The sequence below is a fragment of the Bos taurus genome, chromosome 3 (assembly GCF_002263795.3).
Source record: "Bos taurus isolate L1 Dominette 01449 registration number 42190680 breed Hereford chromosome 3, ARS-UCD2.0, whole genome shotgun sequence".
In the NCBI taxonomy this organism is placed as follows: domain Eukaryota; kingdom Metazoa; phylum Chordata; class Mammalia; order Artiodactyla; family Bovidae; genus Bos; species Bos taurus.
In genome coordinates this window covers 23930812-23950027 of record NC_037330.1, presented here as the reverse complement: position 1 = coordinate 23950027, position 19216 = coordinate 23930812, and positions in this window count along the sequence as shown.

Genomic DNA, 19216 nt, shown 5'->3' with positions numbered 1-19216 from the left:
TCTTCTTCACTTTCTGCCATAAGGGTGGTGTCATCTGCATATCTGAGGTTATTGACATTTCTCCCGGCAATCTTGATTCCAGCTTGCACTTCTTCCAGCCTGGCATTTTGCGTGATGTACTCTGCATATAAGTTAAATAAGCAAGGTGACAATACACAGCCTTGATGTACTCCTTTCCCAATTTGGAACCAGTTTGTTGTTCCGTGTCCAGTTCTAACTGTTGCTTCTTGACTTGCATACAGATTTCTCAGGAGGCAGGTAAAGTGGTCTGGTATTCCCATCTCTCTCAGAATTTTCCACCATTTGTTGTGATCCACACAGTCAAAGGCTTTGGCATAGTTAATAAAGCAGAAATAGATGTGTTTCTGGAACTCTCTTGCTTTTTTGATGATCCAAAAGATGTTGGCAATTTGCTCTCAGGTTCCTCTGCTTTTTCTAAATACAACTTGAATATCTGGAAGTTCAACAGTTCACATACTGTTGAAGCCTGGCTTGGAGAATTTTGAGCATTACTTTGCTAGCGTGTGAGATGAGTACAATTGTGTGGTAGTTTGAGCATTCTTTGGTATTGCCTTTCTTTGGGATTGGAATGAAAACAGACCTTTTCCAGTCCTGTGGCCACTGCTGAGTTTTCCAAATTTGCTGGCATACTGAGTGTAGCACTTTCACAGCATCATCTTTTAGGATTTGAAATAGCCCAACTGGAATTCCATCACCTCCACTAGCTTTGTTCCTAGTGATGCTTCCTAAGGCCTACTTGACTTCAAATTCCAAGATGTCTGGCTCTAGGTGAGTGATCACACCATTGTGGCTATCTGGGTCATGAAGATCTTTTCTGTATAGTTCTTCTGTGTATTCTTGCCACCTCTTCTTAATATCTTCTGCTTCTGTTAGGTCCATACCATTTCTGTCCTTTATTGCACCTATCTTTGCATGAAATGTTCCCTTGGTATCACTAATTTTCTTGAAGAGATCTCTAGTCTGTCCCATTCTATTGTTTTCCTCTGTTTCTTTGCATTGATCACTGAGGAAGCTTTCTTATCTCTCCGTGCTATTCTTTGAAATGCTACATTCAAATGGATATATCTTTCCTTTTCTCCTTTGCCTTTCACGTCTCTTCTTTTCAGAGCTATTTGTAAGGTGTCCTCAGACAACCATTTTGCCTCTTTACATTTCTTTTTCTCAGGGATGGTCTTGATCATTGCCTCCTGCATAATGTCAAGAACCTCCATCCACAGTTCTTCAGGCACTCTATCAGATCTAATCCCTTGAATCTATTAATCACTTCTACTGTATAGTCATAAGTAATTTGATTTAGGTCATACCTGAATGGTCTAGTTGTTTTCCCTGCTTTCTTAAATTTCAGTCTGAATTTGGCAATAAGGAGCTCATGATCTGAGCCACAGTCAGCTCCCGGTCTTGTGTTTGTTGACTGTATAGAGCTTCTCCGTCTTTGGCTGCAAAGAATATAATCAATCTGATTTCATTATTGACCCTTTGGTGATGTCCATGTGTAGAGTCTTCTCTTGTGTTGTTGGAAGAGGGTGTTTGCTATGACCAGTGCGTTCTCTTCACAAAACTCTGTTAGCGTTTGGCCTACTTCATTCCATATTCCAAGGCCAAATTTGCCTGTTACTCCAGGTGTTTCTTGATTTCCTACTTTTGCATTCCAGTCCCCTATAATGAAAAGGACATTTCTTTTGGGTATTAGTTCTAGAAGGTCTTGTAGGTCTTCATAGAACCGTTCAACTTCAGCTTCTTCAGTGTTACTGGTTGGGGCATAGACTTGGATTACTGTGATATTGAATGGTTTGCCTTGGAAACAGAGATCATTCCATTGTTTTTGAGATTACACCCATGTACTGCATTTCGGTCCCTTTTGTTGATTATGGTAGCTACTCCATTTCTTCTAAGGGATTCTTGCCCACAGTCATAGGTATAATGGTCATCTGAATTAAATTCGCCCTTTTCAGTCCATTTTAGTTCACTGATTCCTAAAATGTCAGTGCTCACTCTTGCCATCTTCTGTTTGACCACTTCTAATTTACCCTGATGCACAGACCTAATATTTCAGGTTCCTATGCAGTATTGTGATCCACTTTGACTGTGTGGTTGCAATAAACTGTGGAAAATTCTGAAAAAGATGGGAATACCAGACCACCTGACCTGCCTCTTGAGAAACTTGTATGCAGGTCAGGAAGCAACAGTTAAAACTGGACATGGAACAACAGACTGGTTCCAAATTGGGAAAGGAGTACGTCAAAGCTGTATATTGTCACCCTGCTTATTTAACTTATGTGCAGAGTACATCATGAGAAACGCTGGGCTGGAAGAAGCACAAGCTGGAATCAAGATTACCAGGAGAAGTATCAGTATCCTCAGATATGCTGACGACACCACCCTTATGGCAGAAAGTGACGAAGAACTAAAGAGCCTCTTGATGAAAGTGAAAGAGGAGAGTGAAAAAGTTGGCTTAAAATTCAACATTTAGAACACTAAGATCATGGCATCCAGTCCCATCACTTCATGGCAAATAGATGGGGAAACAGTGGAAACAGTGGCTGTTGTACGAGTGTGTTAGTCACTCAGTCATGTCCAACTCTTTGCAACTCCATGGGCTGTAACTTGCCAGGCTCCTCTGCCCATGGGGTTTTCTAGGCAAGAATACTGAAGTGGGTTGCCATTCCCTTCTCCAGGGGAATCTTCCCAAGCCAGGAATCAAACCCTGGTCTCTTGCCTTACAGGCAGATTCTTTACTATCTGAGCTACCAGGGAAGTTGTTCTGTTATATGAATACACAATAATTTTTCACTAATCATCTATTTTCTCACTAACTACCTGTATATGGGTGGCTTCCACTTTTTTGCTTTTTTCAATACAGTTATGGGGAGCATCCATATAGCCAAATATTGATATATACTTGGAATAATTCTTTATGATGAATTTAGAGAAATAGAATTTCTGTCTCAAGTATATTCAGTGAAGAATATTGATACCTGCAGTGAAATTGGCTTCAAAAATTAGTAACAATTTATACTTTCATGTGCAACATTGTGTATGAATTTCCTCACACTGTCACAATACTTGATATTACCAACCATTTTTATTTTAGTGATTCTTTAGGAAAAAATATAGGCTTACCTAATGGCTAAGACAATAAAGACTTGGCCTGCAATGCAGGAGACCCAGAATCAATCCCCAAGTTGGGAAGATCCCTGGAGAAGGGAATGGCAACCCACTCCAGTAGTCTTGTCTGGAAAATTCCATGGACAGAGGAGCCTGGTGGGCTATAGTCCATGGGGTCACTAAGAGTCGGACATGACTGACTACATACATACACACGTAGGAGAAAAATATCTCATTGATATTTATCTTGCATTGTTTAGCCTACCAAATTTATATATATTTATTTTTACTTACATTTCTTTATTTTTGAACTGTGTGTTTATGTCATTTGTCTACCAATAGATTGATTTTTCAACCTTTTAAATTAGTTTTTAGAGTGCTCTATGAAGATACTAATTTTTCATCTTCTACGTGTCATCCAAATAACTTTTCCAAGGTTGTCATGCCTTCTATTAAAACCAAGGTAAAACATATACAATAAAGTGCACAAATCTTAATTTACAGACAGGTATGTATGAGAGGGTAATAGGCAGGAAGGCTAGGGATCTCCAAATGGAGGAAATAGGCTGCAAGTGTCAGAGATTTTTCTCTCTCTCTTAGGTGGCAGGAGGAAGTAAACTACAAGTGTCAGATTTTTTTCCCTTCTCTATACAAAATTAAAAGGAGGTTTCTCTTAAAATTCTGTGTTACTGTGATGACACCTGGTTCCACCTGAACTTAACTTTTCTCAAACCTTGAGCTAACCAATGTGTTTTTCTCATGGAAATGTTTTTCTGAAGCTATGTTAATGAGCTATGTATTTACCCTAGACTGTCTTTCTTCAAGTCGGCTCCACTTAAGACTCAGAACTGAAAAGGGCTCAACAAACCTATATGTTTTGCTCATACATTGTTCTCCTAATCTATGTTGATGAACTTATATATTTACTTGGAAACCTGCATTTCTTCAAGATTCACGTCAACCTTTTTTTCGCCCAGGATGCCTCACCTTGTGCCAATGTTATCTCAAAATGCATGTTGTGGCTGAGGGGCCTGGTAGCACTCTGAGTTTTGAGACATTTCTTTTCTCTAATGAACAGCTTGCTGACAGGTATATAACATACTGCTAAAGGCTAGCAGAGGGGCACTCTTTCTGCCCCCTTCTAATGTCTATGTCAGAAGCTTTCTCTACCTTTTATACTTTAATAAAACTTTATTACGCAAAAGCTCTGAGCAATCAAGCCTCGTCACTCGTCCCAGAATGAATTCCTCTCCTCCAGAAGCCAAGAATCCTGGTGTCTTTCATGGCTCAGCAACAACCTTTCATGTATACATCACAGAACAATCACCTGGACCTAGAAAAATAACATTTCCAGTATCCAAGAAGGCTCCCTCATGTTCCTTTCCAGTCAGTGCTTCCCCATAGAGTAACCCCTATTCTGATATCATAGATCAATGTTGCCATTCTTGAATTTCATATACTAAATGGAATCATACACAGAAACAAGTCTCTGACTTTTACTTACCATTATGTCTGGGACATTATAGGGTTCATGACATTGTACAGGAGGCAGTGATCAAGACCATCCCCAAGAAAAAGAAATGCAAACAGGCAAAATGGCTGTCTGAGGACGCCTTACAAATAGCTCTGAAAAGAAGAGACGTGAAAGGCAAAGGAGAAAAGGAAAGATATATCCATTTGAATGCAGAGTTCCAAAGAATAACAAGGAGAGTAAGAAACCCTTCCTCAGTGATCAATATAAAGAAATAGAGGAAAACAATAGAATGGGACAGACTAGAGATCTCTTCAAGAAAATTAGTGATACCGAGGGAACATTTCATGCAAAGATAGGTGCAATAAAGGACAGAAATGGTATGGACCTAACAGAAGCAGAAGATATTAAGAAGAGGTGGCAAGAATACACAGAAGAACTATACAGAAAAGATCATCATGACCCAGATAGCCACAAATGGTGTGGTCACTCACCTAGAGCCAGACATCCTGGAATTTGAAGTCAAGTGGGCCTTAGGAAGCATCACTAGGAACAAAGCTAGTGGAGGTGATGGAATTCCAGTTGGGCTATTTCAAATCCTAGAAAATGATGCTGTGAAAGTGCTACACTCAATCACTCAATATGCCAGCAAATTTGGAAAACTCAGCAGTGGCCACAGGGCTGGAAAAGGTCTGTTTTCATTCCAATCCCAAAGAAAGGCAATACCAAAGAATGCTCAAAGTACCACACAATTGCACTCATCTCACACGCTAGCAAAGTAATGCTCAAAATTCTCCAAGCCAGGCTTCAACAGTATGTGAATTGTGAACTTCCAGATATTCAAGTTGTATTTAGAAAAAGCAGAGGAACCTGAGAGCAAATTGCCAACATCTTTTGGATCATCAAAAAAGCAAGAGAGTTCCAGAAACACATCTATTTCTGCTTTATTAACTATGCCAAAGCCTTTGACTGTGTGGGTCACAACAAACAGTGGAAAATTCTGAAAGAGATGGGAATACCAGACCACTTTACCTGCCTCCTGAGAAATCTGTATGCAAGTCAAGAAGCAACAGTTAGAACTGGACATGGAACAACAGACTGGTTCCAAATTGGGAAAGGAGTACGCCAAGGCTATATATTGTCACCCTGCTTATTTAACTTATATGCAGAGTACATCACGCAAAATGCCGGGCTGGAAGAAGTGCAAGCTGGAATCAAGATCGCTGGGAGAAATGTCAATAACCTCAGATATGCAGATGACACCACCCTTATGGCAGAAGGTGAAGAAGAACTAAAGAGTCTCTTGATGAAAGTGAAAGAGGAGAGTGGAAAAGTAGGCCTGAAACTCAACATTCAAAAAACTAAGATCATGGCATCCAGCCCCATCGCTTCATGGCAAATAGTTGGGGAGACAGTGGAAACAGTGAGAGACTTTATTTTTTTGGACTCCAAAATCACTGCAGATGGTGATTGCAGCCATGAAGTTAAAAGACACTTGCTCCTTGGAAGAAAAGCTATGACCAACCTAGACCGCATATTAAAAGGCAGAGACATTGCCAACAAAGATCCATCTAGTCAAAGCTATGGTTTTTCCAGTAGTCATGATTAGATGTGAGAGTTGGACCACACTCAAAACAAGCTGAGTGCCAAAGAATTAATGCTTTTGAACTGTGGTGTTGGAGAAGACTCTTGAGAGTCCCTTGGACTGCAAGGAGATCCAACCAGTCCATCCTAAAGGAAATCAGTCCTGAATATTCATTGGAAGGACTGATGCTGAAGCTGAAACACCAGTAGTTTGGCCACCTGATGCGAAGAACTGACTGATTGGAAAAGACCCTGATGCTGGGAAAGACTGAAGGCAGAAGGAGAAGGGGACGACAGAGGATGAAATGGTTGGATGGCATCACCGACTCTATGGACATGAGTTTGAGTAAGATCTGGGAGTTGGTGATGGCCAGGGAAGCCTGGCATGCTGCAGTCCATGGGGTCGCAAAGAGTCAGATGCATCTGAGCAACTGAATTGAACTGATGTCTGGGAAAGTCATCTGTGTTGATACAGGTAAAGCAGCTCATTATTCTGAACCAGTTTACCCAACACTAAAATGAGGACAATAATATTCCTTATGTTGGATGTTGTGAAGATAAACGTGTTAATATATGTATAACAGTGTTTGGCCCATGGTGAATATATATATCCCTAATCATGTTAGCTACTAGTATCACACTGCTGGATTCAAATTGCTAATTTTTCTATTTAGAGTTTTATATTGATATTCAGAAATGAGTTGAGTCATGCTTTCACATTTGTGCATTTATGTGCTTCCATTTTTGCCTTTTCATACTGTCCATGGGATCCTCCCAGCAAGAATACTGGAGTGGGTTGCTATAGGCTCTGAAGCTGGGAAAGATTAAAGCCAAAAGAAGGGGGTGGCAGAGGATGAGATGGTTAGACAGTATCACCAACTCAATGGACATGAATTTGAACAAAGTCTGGCAGATAGTAGAGGACAGAGGAGCCTGGCATGCTGCAGTCCATTTGGTCTCAAAGAGTCAGGCGTGACTTAGCAACTGAACAACAACAAATTTTTGTGCTAGTCTTATATTGTTTGGATATTGGGTTTTGATAGTAAATGTTACCTTCACCTACCTGGGTATTCTTCAAGAATTTGTATAATGAACCATTACCACTCACATCCCTCCAAATCTGCCTCCCAGATACATCTCAGGTCTGTGGACTTTCTCCATCAGGACCTTCTCCTCGTTGGTCCACATTACCATCATCACTGCTTTTGTCCACTGTGCTAGTTACCTATCCTGTCTCCCAGTACTAAATATGTGCTCCTTCCCCTTGTACCTAGGTAACAATCTTAAGACTTTTTCAAGGTCTACCAGGTTCCTAATGTCATGGCCCTGCCTACCTCTCCATTCCTGGCTTGTACCGGTGTCCCTCTCATCCTCATGCTTTGGACACATTCCCTGCCAAGCAACACACTCCCCATCCCAGGACTGGCCAGTTCCTACTTATTCTTTCTCACTGAAGTTGTCCCTGATGTGGCAATATCAAACAGATCTCTCTGTATAATCATTCGTCTTACCCTTTTCTTCCCTTTCTCAGCACTCATAGCGTGTGTAATTATGTATTTATATGTTTGTTTAATATCTCTTATGTCTATGAGTTACTATTTTGTCACTTTAGCATTTTTATTTTTTAGTTATTCTTATTTTGCACATAATGAATTGCTCAACAAATGCTTATTGAATGAGTGGCCCCCAGTCTAGCTGTGAATACAGATGCATAGACACTAGCAATGAAAGGAAAAATTGAAACAGATATACAAACATAGATGTTGAGGGCACAGAAAAGGAAGAGGAAGAAAGAAACTGCGCCAGGGGACCCCTCCCACTGGCAGTGTACAGAGAGAGTTGCTCACTGATTAGCTAAGCTCCCCTTGAATGTTATCCTCTCAGATTTGACATGTCGATGGCACTGTGTTACCATCTAACATTCAAGGGAGGTGTTGGGTTCGTGATGTTACTAGCTGCACAAATTTGCCTGAGCTCTCGGCTCACACACAAAGCACAACGGCAGCTCTGAAGGTGGCAGAAGTCCTCTGCACCTCCCGGCCCTGTTTATTTTCTCCTGCAGCAGAGAGGGTGGCGTAGGTCAGCTGAAATGGTGCATCCTGGTGAATATTTGTTGACCCAGAATATCATGCTGACAGACATGCAGACAGGCAGACACGGAGGCCTCACTTCTCAGCTGCCAAGGTTGTGACATGGCTGACACTTCCCCGCACGGGTCCTGACTTCCACAGCTGCTCCTGGGGAAGCCAGTGTCTCGCTGGCGGGGGTCCCTGCAGACACTGGGCCAGATGCCTTCCTTGCTGCTGCCTAGGCCTCTGCCCAGTGGTGGCCTCAAGATGTTTCCCGTTCCCCCAGCCCACACTGGCAATCACCGAGCCAGGCTCTGTTTCCATCTCTCCCCTACTAACTCTTCCATCTCCACCTTAACTCCATTGCAAGAATGGTGCAAATTAAGTGTGTGTTTTTATAAAGAGGAGAGTCCTGAGTGACATCAATAGTCATCTTTGTATACAGTAAAGAAAGGGGTTCTGCTTTTGCTATAAAAAGTAATTATGTCACGTAAATGTGACTCATTCTTAATATCTTTCTCTCCATCTTCTGGGGTTTCTTTCCCATCTCTCCCACTGAATTAATTTAAATGTTATTTGAAAATCTTTTTTATTGTTATAATGAGTAACAGAAAACCATAAAAAGAAGATGTGCAGGTTAAAGCCACTGCTTTAAGATTGTGTGCATACATGTATGTGTGCTCAGTCACTCAGTCATGTCTGACTCTCTGTGAACCCATGGACTACAGCCTGCCAGTTTCCTCGGTTCATGGAATTCTCCAGGCAAGAATACTCAGGACTCTTGTAAACACTACCCATGATTAGAGAATTTTTCCAGTCACCCCAGAAGCCCCTAAATGCCCGCCTCAACCACCACCTCTCTCTCTGCTAGAGTAACCACCATCCACCTTTTATTGCAACCACTTCCCACTTTTCTTTAGTCTTACCACCTAGGTGTATGTTCCTAAACACTAGTTTGGTTTTACCTGTTTCTAAAATTATCTTTTAAATGTCCTTTAATCCATAGATTTTCCCTTCCATGACTTTATTTTTCCTTACAATTCACTTAATGAAGAAACTGGATCACTTTTTTGCAGTTTCCTATAGTCTGGATTTTGTTGATTACTTCCCCAGAGCAAAGCTTAATCTTTTCCTCTAACCTCTATGTTTCCATTTATCCCAATTCAGGTCTTTTTTTTCCCCCCCTTTTGGTCATAACAACCTCATGGGTGAAGTGTTCTTCATCAGGAGGCATGTATGTCACAAAGCCTTCCTTATGGTAATAGTAGTCATTGATGTCCAACACTCTGTTAATTCATTAAGATTACACTGACATTCTATTATTCTTTCTTTGTGAATTTGTTAAAATATTCTTGTTAAGTACCCATTTTTCTTCCATGAAGCAGAAGAACAAGATAAAAGCTATTTTCAAAAAAAAAAAAAAAAGTTGCCTAGTATCTTCTGAAGATATCATTTTGGTTTTTTTGAGTTTAACTTTAAAAACAAATAAGCAACTAGTCATGCAGTACACTGGCAGCCCTTCAGAGGTTGTTACACATCCTAGGAGAGAGAAGGGGAGAGGTTAGGCCAGCAAAGTGGGAACCCCAGCAGAAGCCCAGCAGGCAGACAAGCCTCACTTTTGCTCAGAAATGACCAAAGTAAGTGGGTTACATTGGCCACACTAATGTAGAATCAACACTTGGAGAGGGATTCAGAAGAGACCTCTTAGGAGACACTGCCTTCCTTTCATACTCAGTGTGTGACCCCTTCTTGGAATGTGGTGGTTCATCTTCCTTTATTCGCGTTTCTCCATCCAGCCTCCTCCCCACTCCTCACAAGGAATGTTCACAAACTTTAGATGGGCCTCAATTCACCTATAATCACCGATTGATGTCTGTCCTCCTGTTTTTTGTTTTTTCCTTTAGGAGTAGCTATATAGGAATGAATCTGGGCTTCACTGGGGTTAGAGTTGGAGGCTGAAAGGTGGAGAGGCTGGTGCTCTTTCTAACTATACAAACTTTCCAAGTTAATATTAGAGTTCCCAGCAGGGTCTTAAATGTCATTTGAGCAATACCAAAATCTTCTTTAAAATATTTTTTGAAAGTGAAAGTGAAGTCGCTCAGTCGTGTCCGACTCTTTGCGACCCAGGGGACTGCAGCCCACCAGGCTCCTCCGTCCACGGGGTTCTCCAGGCAAGAATACTGGAGTGGGTTGCCATCTCCTTCTCCAGGGGATCTTCCCAACCCAGGAATCGAACCCAGGTCTCCCGCACTGCAGGCAGACGCAAGCAGATGCTTTAACCTCTGAACCACCCGGTATATAATTCACATACCGTACAGTTTGCACTTTAAGGTGTACAATTCGGTGGGTTTTAATATACTCAAAAGGTTGTGCCACTATCACCACTATTTCAGTTCAGTTGCTCAGCCATGTCTGACTCTTTGTGACCCCATGGATTGCAGCACACCAGGCTTCCCTGGCCATCACCAACTCCCGGAGCCTACTCAAACTCATGTCCACAGAGTCGGTGATGCCATCCAACCATCTCATCTTCTGTCGTCCCCTTCTCCTTCTGCCTTCAGTCTTTACCAACATCAGGGTCTTTTCCAATAAGTCAGTTCTTCACATCAAGTGGCCAAACTACTGGTGTTTCAGCTTCAGCATCAGTCCTTCCAATGAATATTCAGGATTGATCTCCTTTAGGATGGACTGGTTGGATCTCCTTGCAGTCCAAGGGACTCTCAAGAGTCTTCTCCAACACCACAGTTCAAAAGCATCAATTCTTTGGTACTCAGCTTTCTTTATAGTCCAACTCTCACATCCTATATGACTAATGGAAAAACCATAGCTTTGACTAGTTCTGCCAAGAGAATGCACTGGTCATAGCAAATACCACTATTTAGTTCTGGAAAATTTTCATTTCTCCTAAAAGAAACCCTGACCCCTTAGCAGTCACTCTGCATTATCATCTCTCTCCAGCCCCTGGCAATCACTAGTGTGTTTTCTGTCTCTAGGTTTCCCTGTTCTGGACATTTCATGTAAATGGATCACAGAGTATGTGAACTTTGGTATCTGGCTTCTTTCACTCATCATCTGTTCAAGGTTCATCCATGTTGTAGCATGTATTAGTACTTCTTTCCTTTTATGGCTAAATAATATTTTATTGGATGGATATACAACATTTTATCTGTTCATCAGTTGATGGACATTTGGGTTGTTTCCATCTTTTGGTTATCACAAATTGAGCTTCTATAAACTTTTGAGTGTACATGTTTTCAGTTCTCTTGGGTATAAACTTAGTGGAATTGCTGGGTCATATAGACATCTACGTTTAATTTTTTAAGGAACTTCCAGACTGCTTTCTAAAAAAGCTGCACCATTTTATATTCCAACTAGTCATATACAAGGGTTCCAGTTTCTCCAGATCCTCATCAGCACTTGTTATTTTCTGTCATTTTTACTTTAGCCATCCTAGTGAGTGGCAGGGGATAGTTCACTTTGATTTTGGTTTTGATTTGCATTTCTCTAACGACTAATGATGCTGAACATCTTTTCATGTGCTTATTGACCACTTATCTTCTTTGAAAAGCATTTTTTTAAAAAATACTGTATGTGTCTCTGGAGAGATCTGCCTTTGTTACTAGTTCTCTCTAGCTTACTCCTTGCTTCTCCTCTTCGCCTTAAGAGTAAACTGCTAGAGTACTGTGCATATCTTTCTCTTGATTGCATCTTTACTTGGAGAGAATTGAACAGCAGAAGCAGCGGTAGACTCGGAGTGGACAGAGGGTGGGAAAGGGGGCTGATGTTCTTTGTGTCACTAGAAAAACCTCCTTAAGGGAGAGTGAGAAACACCCAATATGTTAGTGCTTATCTTTTTTCCCTTTGGGTTCTATTTTTGAACACTTTCTCCTTTGATGTCTATAAGAGGGTGAGGGAAATTGAAGTCTTAGAAATCACGTTTGTTTGTATTAGAAGAAGGAGAGAACAGCAAAAAAAATGTAGCCCATGAAGAAGTTAGTGAGATATTTGTAGCCAGGGACTGGCTCCAGGGACCTATTCCCCTGTCTGCCCTTTCTTCCTCCTCAACTCTTCCTTCTGCTCTGACACAGAAGGGCTTCCGAGTGGCTCGCAGTATCTTCTCAGTAAGGGACTCAGCAAACTTCCCAGTCTAGAGTGATAGGGACTCCATCTTGTCGCCATCTTGTGAACGAGGCTCATCTCGTACATGCTTCTCATGGTGCTGGGTGCTGGGGTGATGTTACAGGAATGCGGGTTTCTTTTTCCCTCCTTTACTTAAGAAGTTCCTTCTGTGCACCTATGATGTGCCAGACTCAGTGCTTTCCTGAGGGAGACCAACTTGGGGAAAAACAATTTAGATCCCAAGTCAGCACTTGATGTGTTCCATGTGGATGGTCCCTGTGTGAAGCAGAGCTCGAGAAGAGAAGAAGCAGGTGGAGTGCTGAGTGATGGTACACTGAAGTGCAGAGCCAGGGTGAGTGGCCAGTGGTGCAGCTCCCACCAGCTGGCCAAAAAGCTTGGACAGGGAGCCCCCCGTCAAGGAGAAAGGAATAGCATCATCATGACATGCAGGTGGAAACAATGTTTTTGAGCTTTTGCATGTTTCCCTGCATAGAATTAGGAGGCTATCTAATTTCATGAGCTAATATTATTTATGGAGGCAAGAAGTAAACTCGATCCATCATCAACTGGGAGGAGAGTATTACCACTTTAAATATAATTTTATTGAGTTTCGTGCACCTTTTTGATTGCCATTTCCTTTTTAGTCGGTGTCAATTAATTTGCCGTTGCTGGTTTTAGTTTTCTACTTGATAAGCAAAAGTTTTGAATCCATCTTGATTAAAAGCAGTGAGGCCCCAAACTCCATCCTGCCAGCTTTCTTTGAAGTTCACGTAAACTCTGTATTCAGATCAGCTGCTCAGGGCACAGAGAAAGATGAGCTATGAGCTGTGACAACACGAGGGCCCCAGGCCAGATGCTTTACGACAGTCTGCTTCCTTCTGGGAATAGGATCACTAGAGAGTTTCATCTCTCTGGAATGGTTTAGGTGTGGCTGGGAAGGAAAAAAACAAAAATCCAAAAATGGAAAGATGATTTTTCAGGTCTCTTTCAAAAATGGTCCAAATTAGACAAAAATATCTTTGTTAAAGCTGATGGCAGGCTTTCCAGTGCTTGTGACTGCCCCGAACTCTAGATTATTTCAAGATACATGCCGTCTGGTAAGTTGGAGCGTTGGTTGGTACACAGAGGAGTCAGGAGAGGGAACAGTGGGATATTGTTAAATATATACCATGGCATATTTTTCTCATATTTGTGCAACAACCCTTCTGCTTTCTGTCTTCTTATAAGATTGGCTCTTCTCTCTCTTATCTCTTAGTTTCTTCTTTATTCTGCCTCTCTCTGTATCTCTGTCTCTCTGTCTCTGACTCTCTCTGTCTGTCTCTCGCTGCAAAACCAACATCTTCCTTTGTTTCCCTTTTCCTCTTTCACTCTTTTTTTCCTGTTTATGCATATTTTCAAGTGGAAGCTTTGATTCTGATGCTGCTGCTACTGCTGCTGCTAAGTCCCTTCAGTCGTGTCCGACTCTGTGGGACCCCAGAGACGGCAGCCCACCAGGCTCCCCCCGTCCCTGGGATTCTCCAGGCAAGAACACTGGAGTGGGTTGCCATTTCCTTCTCCAATGCATGAAAGTGAAAAGTGAAAGTGAAATCGCTCAGTCGTGTCCGACTCTTAGTGACCCCATGGACTGCAGCCTACCAGGGTCCTCCATCAATGGGATTTTTCAGGCAAGAGTACTGGAGTGGGGTTCCATTGCCTTCTCCGGTTCTGATGCTAATACATTTCAAATAAGCCACTTTCCCTCTTTAGGCAACAGGTGTTTTTTTTTTTTTTTTTGGTCAGTAATATATAATGATTCTTAAATTTCCCTCCAATGCTAAAATTCTCAGATTCTTTGGGATACCTATTTTGTTCAAGTAACACAACTTTCTCCCCCTAAAATCTGTAGAAATTGACCCTATCAAGGCTGACAAGGCAAGTGATAATTCAAACCCCTTTTCTTTCTCTGTGGGGATCACTTTACCCTGCATCTATATTAAAAAGTCACACATGATCTCTGATACCCCCATGCCTCCCAGAAGCCTGAGAATAATGGGGTGTGCCCCTGAAGCAACAGATTCAGACATTTCATCAGCATCAAAAGCTCAGGATCTGGGGAAGAAGGATAAGGAAGAGGAGAAATTTAGAAAACACGACTTTTAAACAGAAGAATTTTTGTGTGTGTGGTATTGAACTCTCCTGAAGATTATTGTATGTATCTCAGATTGCATGCCCTACTCTCTGTGCCATGTATTTTCAGGTTCTTTCCTGGACAGAATATCTAAGAGAACACCCCCTCTCTCCCCTCCAAAAGAATGAGTTTTATTTTCCATGTGGTATATGCTAGCAATCCTGGCATTTGACCACATTTATGTAAACATGCAGAGATAACTATAAATTATTGGATTTGTCCCAGTTTGAGTTTCCAACTATGTACTACAATCATTACAGCTGTTCTTACTTTAGCCTAAGATATTTTGGTCCATTATATGGCTGATTAGTCATTTCAACTGTAGACTACATTTATAACATTGTTTGGGGAACATAACAGATATTCACTGGAGGCACCAAGAGTCGATATATAAGCCAACAGTTCTGCAAACTGGTAGAGATCCCCTCACCCCTCTTCCATCCTAAGTAGTAACTGACCATCCAGGCTACCCAGAGCTACCCAGCACTTTGAGGGAATTTTGGGGGAACTTGGGCTTTCCCCCAGAATATTTAGATTGAAGAGAGCAAGAGGCTGGGATAACTAAGACCCTGTTAAAAATCTGGGCCCTTTCCAACAGATCTGGGACTTGTCGGTGGGGAGAGGATCCCGGTGGGCCTTAATAGCGTTGTAGGAATCTTGGCAGTAGAGATTAAACTGAGCTTTCTCACTCAGCTCCCCCCTCATTCATCCCCACCACAGGTCTCACTGCTTAGCCCAGGCTGAGTTCAGATCCCCTGAGGGTCCCATAGGGCTGGAAATCTTGGGCTCTAGCCTGGTGTCAACATCTGGGACAACCTGCAGGGGGAGCCCTAAAGCAGATGCTCCCTCCCTCAGCTCTTTCACTTTAGTACTGAGAGGAGTTTCCGCTGTTATTTGTAATTAACCATGCAGTCTGTTCACATTACATCTTAGGTTTTGGGGCAGCTTTTTCCCAAATAAATTTTTATATGTTTTGTTTAATTTTTTTATCCACTTCTCACAATCACCAGGCAAAGTAGCCTGCGTAGAAAGGTGAAATGATTGTAAAGTTTAGGTGGTCATCAGTGGTACAGAGTATCTGGAAGTCAAGCATCTTGAGTCCCAGACCTGTGCTCTTTCTACAAAAGTTCTTTACAATGAGGATAATAGTAAACAGAAAACACTTCTGCTGTCCCTTTTCTTTTCACTTTCCTCTTTAAAACTTTGACATGTTTTATTTATGTCAGTCCTCCTGAGATCAGTTTTCATGAAACTCTAGTACGTTATTGGCTGTCCTCCATGCTCAAACAATGTTGGGTAGGATCTCCAGTCTTGTTCTGATTTATTCAGCAGATGGAGAGTTATTATCAATATTTCTTCAGAGTTTTGAGGGGGTATTTTTGGATGATAGAGTTAGTTTCCATTTATCATCATTTTTATCCCCAGCGCTGCTTTGGGGGCTCTGATTTTTGCTGTATGAATGTGAACCCTGAGTTTGCATTCATCATGATCTACTTTCAAAGCCAGAAGAATAGAGACCAGAACACCGAAATGTATAACGGCCTTCGGCAATTTGGTGGGGATGCTCACTTAAGGCACTTGTACCTCTTCAGACCTTGAAGAGGTCATAGAAAACGTTTAGTAGCTCTTGTTCTCACTGATGCAGAAAGTGAGACTCAGAGAAGTCAGGACACTTGCCTGAGATCACACAACTGCATGGTGGTGGTGCTGAAAATAGGCATCAGGTCATTTGTTCTGGGTCTGAGGTGTCATCTGTGTAACCACAGGCTCTCTCAAAACTGAGGGCTGGCTACGCCTAAAGAATGCTGAGGGAGAGTTCATGTGATTAACTCAGTTCAATAAACACTCACTGAGGCCACTTCAGGGAAAACCACTGAGGTGTGTGGGACACCGCCTCCCCGCCACAGCTCGCAATGGCTGAATGGGCAGGTCCAACTCTATTTGTTCCTCAGTTCTGTTCGGAGGGGCCTAAGACGCTGCTTAAGCGTCCTGAGACGCTGCTATGTCTACATTGAGAAATTCACTCTGAGGACTAAAATCTTCTGTCTGGAGGGATGGGACCCAAGGTTTTCCTTTGTTTCCTGTGGTAACAAAAAGGAAGGCCATGGAGAGGCTTTCCTACCAAACCACAGGAAGATTAAAGGGCCAGGGAAAAGGAATGTATCTTGGATGAGGAAGTCGGAGAGTTTGTGGGCCCAGAAAGGAGCTTTCTCATTATTAATGGTGGCTCTACCACAGCTGTGGCTTGGAAACGGAGAGACAGGAGGCGAAAGAGCCCCTTGTGTGGGTCTGTGTTGCTCTGACTGTAGGCATGTCCTCGGGACACCATGTCCCACCGACACTCAGAGGGCAGCAGGAGTCCTTGCCACCCGCATCTGGCGACAGTCCCTGCTGGCCACCTTCTCCCTGGCTTGGGGGCAGTGAGCACCATGGGGGAGGAGATGAAATTGCTAAGAATAGCCATGGTCTTTGAGATTTGCTCTTTTCAAGGAATCAGTGGAATTAGAAATGAGATATTAGCTCTAATCAGTCACATATGTTGGGTTCCTAGGCCCTAGGAAAACAATTTCTGACTGTGGCTTGTCACTCGGTGGGGAAAACACATCTACACCTGTGGGTCTGGCAGGGCCCCTCTTCTGTCCTCGGGAGGGTCAGGGACAAAAGTACCCCTTCGTATATGCTGTCAGTCCGTCATCTGGTCTCATCTGAAGTGGCCAGACTTCTGACTAAGCATCCCCTATGTGGCTTTTCAACAAGTGCAGAAGAGATTCAAGGCACACACAGTTCCATACTGAGCCAAGAACTAGGGCTGGAGGTGAATTCCACTTCCCCTTTGTCTTATGTGCTTATGTTTCTGAGATGTGTGGGTATTCGGAGGATTAGGCACTTAAGGAGAGGACGGGTTTTTTGGTTTGTTTGTTTGTTTTACTTTACTTCTTATTTTATGAAAATTTAAACTTATGAATAAATTTCAAGAATAATCAAATGAACCCCTGGGTGTCCTTGGTATAGACGGAGGCTTGGTGAGCAGGTTTTCACTAAGCATGTGAGTTTCTCGGTATGGTCCCCTGACCACCCAGAGCTCTTTACTCAGGACCTCAGGGCAGTCTGGGATGCTGCACTCCATACAGTTCCCCAAGGAGCGTTGATGGGCTGCTACCTGTGAAATGCCCTGTTGTGATCCTCAATACAGAGCCAGGAGTCAATTGACCTGCCCATTCATTCTTTGTTTTGCTAACTCTACCAACTCCAATGGGTGGTCAGAATAGTGTGCTAATTGATATCATCTCTTTCGACCCTGCATTATACCTTTAAAAGTATAAACAAGGACAATCACCCTCTTTTCCTTTTCTAACATTGCACTCTTCCACTTAGCTACTAGGCATGACCCTTCTTCAAACTCAACAGACTTGCAGTGAAAATAAAATCTTATGTTAAGGTTCTTGCCAACTTTTTAATACTTAAGTTTAATTTCCAATTCACATTGAAAGTTGATTTTATAGCCCTAGGCCTGCCCTTAACTAGAAACGTCATCTGTGAATTATTTGTGTATTGGTGATGGGTGTGAATACAAATGCACTCACACAAAGCACTCACAGAACTTTTAAATGTCAACATCCAAGTATTCCAAAGGGAGAAAAGGACAAAGTTAATTTTCAGAACAGATTTGAAGTCCAAGGTCTGATCTACAGTTGCTTCTGTTTGGGGGTCTGTATTATGTCATTTAAAACAAGAAGAGTTAAGGAAGCAGGGATGGGTGAAATGGAAAAGGATATGGGTGGGTGGTCAGGGAGTGAGCAGCAGATTAGGCGTTGGCCCACTGAAGTCGTAGTCAGGCAGCAGAGTCATGGCAGGTAAGAGACTGCAGCCAGAGTAGGTGCTTGGCATTTGCTGAGTGCTTTTATGAATGTCATCCCTCAGTTTCTTCTGAAGGGGCTACTGTCATAATTTCAGAGCTTAGTGAGGGCAGGTGGACCTACAATCCTGTCCCTGGGGCCCACATTTTGGTCTCTCCTTTGGTTCCAGCTACTCACAGCCACCCTGTTGCACAACTTCGGGAATCACATTCACTTGTGCACAACAGAGAGTGAATGGAGGCCCCCGCACTGGGCCCCTAGCAGCTCTGAATGTGCCCTGGGTGCCTTCTGGGAGGATGCTGTGGCTGCTATGGGCACAGCCCCCTGGGGCTGGCAGATTTTATTTGTGTATCAGCAGTCCCTCCTATTATTCACTCATTCACCAGTGCAACTTATCTACACTTTGGTGTTGCTTTCTCAGGGAATCCTAGGGGCCAGATCCCTTTAGGAAAGTGACTACCCTCTTTCCCCACGATACTTTTTATCCACAGCATTCCAACCCTGTTCTATAATAAGTATCATAAACGCCGAGAGTATCCGGGACTCTTAAAGCTGAAGACATTCATTTTATTGAGGTTCTAACAGAAGGCCTTAGAGTTATGGCTCTTGGAGAAATGAAGGATAAATATGATATTTTGGGCACATACTTTTTCAATTATGGGCAGCTCAAACCCAGTATTGCTCCTCATCCATCTCAATCTGAAGGCTGTGGGGAGGCTGCTCCTAAACATCTTTGCACACTTAATCTCAAACCCCACTCATGCAGCTTCTAAATTTTTTAAGATTAATCAAATCTTAGTCTTGCAAACTGTGCACCCTGATT